The 5349-nt window shown below is 38.8% G+C and overlaps 1 pseudogene across 2 annotated transcripts; it reads right to left on the reverse strand.

Moving 5' to 3' along the window:
• Positions 1-675: 675 nt before the first annotated feature.
• On the reverse strand, positions 676-2647 carry LOC145880041 (Ig kappa-b4 chain C region pseudogene; annotated as a pseudogene). Of its 2 annotated transcripts, none has more exons than XR_014392937.1 (2): positions 2172-2647; positions 676-1262 (listed from the first exon to the last, which is right to left on the reverse strand). The product of XR_014392937.1 is annotated as an Ig kappa-b4 chain C region pseudogene, transcript variant X2 (transcript). The 2 variants fall into 2 exon arrangements; XR_014392936.1 differs by lacking the exon at positions 2172-2647 and adding an exon at positions 1831-1902.
• Positions 2648-5349: the final 2702 nt, after the last annotated feature.

Here is a 5349-nt window from a genome sequence, read left to right on the forward strand (position 1 = left end):
TTTGCATTGGCAGCACATGTTTCAGTGGTCTGGGAGTGTTTATAGCCCTGTGAGTTTAACACTTTCCCTCTGCTTTCAGGAAAAAGATGTTTAGCTCAGACAATACACAGATGTCCTTAACCAATTATGAATTAGAATTTGATGTCAGTAACTGTCAATGTCTGTCTTTAGTAATACCCATCTTATATGTCATCTATTAAATGGTGGTTTATTCATTGTAAGAATGTCCCCCTCCTTGAATCCACCATTGAGGTTGCAGTAAAACTAGTCCACCCACTCACATCTGGCTCAGTCCAGGCAGTGAAACTGAAACTAGACTGGTAGGTGTGGGAGTGAAACAGATTTAAATAGACAGGGCTCGGTGGTTCTGCTTGTCCCAGAATAGAGCAGCACTGTCACCAGATGTTCATTCTATTCCCAGGGTGTTGGAGGTAGAGAAGACTATCACTCTACTCTATATCTTGAAGTAGTGTTTATAGCTTCAAAGCACAGACCATAACATATTATTTTGTGATAGTATTAATTATTGGTCAATGATGATATTAAGCGAGAATAAGGTTTAGGTCTGACAGTTTTCAAATACACCATTAATCAGCTTTACTGATTACATTTATTTTCCACAATATTACAAATATATATATATTATCAAGTTCATTAATAGAAACAACACAAATATGCATTCCAAAAAGAAAACTTTATTTTAATCGATTATTACATAATCGAAGAATCAAAGCGAACATGATAGTGAATAAAAGCAGATCACATCAAATCTAAAACGAACAGAATCTCAGTCTACAGAATGGATTGACACAAACTCAATCCAAGCCCCCTGTTAGTCTACACGAGAGTGATCACTAAATCAGAGAACAACTGATCTTAGAACAAAGCAAGTCAAAGCTGAGGAACCAGCGTCCTCTCTCCACAGGGGTGTGTGACTGAGGGGTTCTACCCAGAACAGTCAGCCCTCCTCAGGGTCTTGGTGACCGGAGTCTGGGATATCTGTTGTGCTTCACAGGTCACCTCTCCTGCCTTGGTCCACTCCTGGGCAGTGAGAGTCAGGGTGCTGCTCCAGCTATACAGACCGTCCTTCTCCAGGACCCCGGGACTGGCCTCCTGCTTCTTGCTGTTGCCGTCCACTTTCCAGCTCATGGTCCAGTCTGAGGGGAAGCCCTTGTTGGCCAGACACATCAGTGTGGCTGTTGTTGTACTGGACAGCTCCTCACTAGAGGGGGGCAGGACGGTGAGGGTGGGGGCACTGTTACCTGGAAGAAACACAACACATCAACTATATCAAAACAAAGTACTTTGGAAATGACTTAATATGTAAGTTAGATTGGTAAATGACGTGAAGAAAACACAAACAGTCAAAGGATATAAAGTTGATTACAAGTATAAAGTATACAAGTATGATGTGTTTAACTTTAGCATTACTTTGTCATACAGATATTTTTTTAGGAACGTATCTGATCAGAATACTCATATTTGTAGTATTTTGCAGAATCCAAGAGCTTGGATACAAACATAACAGAGACCTTTTATGTTCACATTACCAATGTGACTATCATGAACACAATGTACTGATGACTACAATAACAAATATTATAGTTATCGTAACAGAATAAGAGTTATATAGTCTGCAATCATACAAATAAAGCAATAAATGCCTGCAATTTAACATTTTGATTAAATCAGCTGTAGGAAGAAGACTCAGTCAAATTCAATATATAACAATATTTTTGGAAAGTAAAATATCTCAAATCGAAATGTTTTAATAGAGAATAAAGAGTTTAAGAAAAAAAAATGGAATCAGACAAACATCAAGAAACTTACTTCCAACATCTAGTCTGGTGGCGCTACCAAAAGTGTACCACAGTGATACAACCCCTATTACTGCTCGTACAAAAACCTAACACTCATTGGGAAAGCTGAATACTTACATATTTCAGACTCTGGTTTAAATCATGAATTTATATGAATACTGGTCAAATATAATGTTATATTCTTCATTTGAAATAGTTTTTTGATTAAATGAAAAACACTACAGTTTTATTATAAAATATAAAGGTGTAAAACAAACCTAAAAATTACTCAACATAAAGTCATACAGTTGACAGAGAAATTACAGTGATATCAAAAAGTGAAAAAAGTGGTTCATTTTGTTGTTTACTTACTTCCAACATCTAGTCTGGTGCCGCTACCAAAAGTCCTCCACAGTGATACAATCCCTATTACTGCTAGTACAAAAACCTCTCTGTGCTGTGATGCTTCAGCTGTAACAGTGAAAATCACTCATACCGAATCACATTAAACACAAATACCATTTAACATCGTTCGAGGTAAAATAAACACTTGATTTGAGCTGTTTATACAATTCATAAAAAATATAATTTGCATCTCAAATCTAGATATTTGTCATTAGTCTTTCTTCTGTGTATCAGATATCCTCTTAGGAACAGAACAGTCAGTGTTCAACATTTAATCCAGCATTTGTGTTCCTCCATTTTGTCCATGTGAAAGACAGGAGAAAAAGTAACAGCAGTAATATTGATTCATGTAGTGTATATTCGTTGTTTATCTCAGATATATCTCCGGTTGTAAAGTCACAGAGAACAGACACCACTAACAGAGGAATCCGACGAGCTTTAGTTTAGAGAAGGGTTCATTAACTGATTTGAGGAACTTACATAAGAGTCCAAGCATGAGTGAACTGACAGTTAGGGCTGTATTCAAGCTGTATTGCTGAAGCCTTTAGCTGTGAACTTCAGCGATACGGACTGAATAGAGCCCTTCATCTGATATTAGAGTTGAAATTGTCTGGCAGAAAAGTTGTCATATACAATATATTAGAGTAAAACGTATGATGTTTGTTGTTATAAAAGCTAACATGTGCAGGATAAAATACAGTTTTAATGATGGGAGCCTACTTGGAAACTGAAATAGATTTAAAACATGAATATGCATATGCTCGCTAGAGTGTATAAACATTTGGGTTTAACACGTCGTGACTGAGAGCTGTCCGTCATGACAACAGAACCCACAACAACCATGACTTTTATCACCATCTTCGGGCTCTGTTCAATTTGTATCGCTGAAGCATTATTTTCATTTTCAATTGATCCGACATATTACATTTACTTCACTTAGCAGAGGCTCTTATCCAGAGGGACTTACAGGAGAAATTAGAGTTAAGTGCCTTGCTCAAGGGCACATTGACAGATTTTTCACCAAGTCAAGTCGGGGACTTGAACCAGCAACCTATTAACCAAAAGGTTGCTAGTTCAAATCCCCAGGCCGACACTGTGAAACATCTGTCGATGTGCCCTTTAGCTTGGCACTTAACCCTAATTGCTCCAGGGTCATTGTTAATATTGGCAGATACTGGCCGTGACCACAGTGGTGGAGTATATAATGAAATAGGACAAATATAAGCACCCACCTAATTACTATTATTATAAAAGCAAGCTCATGCAGACAAAATATATTATAATGACTTTAGCCTACTTTGAAACTGAAATAGATTTGAAACAGTCATTTGTGTAATGCATCTGCCCCACTGCTCTATGTGCTTTTATAGCCCTGTCAGTTTAACACTTCATGACTGAGAGCTGTCCTTCATGACAACAGAACCCACAACAACCATGACTTTTATCACCATCCTCATCTGGACACTTGCTTTCTGCTTTCCAGGTTACACTTTTCAGAATTTACTGTTGAAAATTAATTAAATCTACAACATTGAAATGTATATCTACGTTAATATTTATATTCAGAACTACTGATTACTATATGTCATATTTTATCCATAGAATTTTTTAAAAGATATAAAATGACATAGAACACAGATCAGTAAGGAGGTCAACTTTGAAAATGGTTAGAAAGCATGTTCTGCATTGTCATCATCATCATCATCATGTCATGGTTGTGACTAGTTATATTTGTCACAGCCTGAAAGTGCACCTATAAACATTATGTGATGCTATGAAACACACACAATACCAGTCCATGTGAAAGTGATGTTACAGTACATCAGCCCCCCTTGATAAAATCCCCATATCCACCTCACCACCAAATATTGATGTGATCATCAAGCATTATATTAACTATTTTGATGAGCAGGTTACTGACTATTACATCTGTGAATGAGACATGATGCTGGGTTCAATCTTAGACCTGTGTATGCACACACTGTCGACTTGAAAAATTACTTAGCATAATGCATCTGCCCCGCTGCTCTAAGAGTGTTTATAGCCCTGTGATTTTAACACTTCGTGACTGAGAGCTGTCCTTCATGACAACAGATCCCACAACAACCATCCTTTTTATCACCATCTTCATCTGGGTATGGGTACCACCTTGACATCCCTGATCTGCTTGCCTCAGTAAATTAATGGTAGAACATTAGTTGCCAGGATTAGCTATTTGTATCTCTATGATTGCATAATGCTGCCCCGAAACTCCTTCTTTATGGTGGTACTGTCAGGGATTTCTTCGTCTTCTGACGATATAACGAAATCATCGTCGGAAAAGGTAGACCAATACGCAGCAGGTATGTGATTGTTCATTTTGAACATTTATTCACTTCAAAACGAATACAAAAACAACAAACAAGAAACACGAACGATTGACAAACTGACAGTCTGGTAAGGCACTAGGCTAAACACAGAACAATCACCCACAAAAGCAAACACAAACACACCCTACTATATGGGACTCTCAATCAAAGGCAGATAGACAACACCTGCCTTCAACTGAGAGTCCCAACCCCAATTAATCAAACATAGACATACACTCACTAGACTCCACATAGAAATACCTAAACATAAACCAAAACCCGGAATTACTAAATCAAACACCCTTCTTACAAAACACACCACCCTGAACCACATAAAACAAATACCCTCTGCCACGTCCTGACCAAACTACAATACTAATTAACCTTTATACTGGCCAGGACGTGACAGGTACAACTCTTCAGTCTGGGACTCCATCTAGATTCAGTGGCAGTGGATCTCTGACCATCAGTGGAGTCCAGGCTGAAGATGCAGGAGATTACTACTGTCAGAGTTACCACAGCGGTGGAGTGTTCACATAGTGATAAAGAGCCGTACAAAAACTTTCCTCAGTCAGACTGCACAGTGACTGTACTGCTACGGCTGGGACCCACTGCAGGTGCTGAGGGGAAAGAGACAGCGCCATTCAACACTGCCGTCTTCGACTACCCTACAGAGAGCCGAGAGGGAGGTGAGCGTCTCCTCTGTCTACGCCAGGGGTCCAGGACAGCGTCGGAAATGCTCTGGATTTCCAGACAGTGGCTGTGTCCACTGGCTGAAACGACCAGGCCCTGTTGAC

Source organism: Salmo salar, chromosome 07 (assembly GCF_965601325.2).
Source record: "Salmo salar chromosome 07, fSalSal1, whole genome shotgun sequence".
Taxonomy (NCBI): domain Eukaryota; kingdom Metazoa; phylum Chordata; class Actinopteri; order Salmoniformes; family Salmonidae; genus Salmo; species Salmo salar.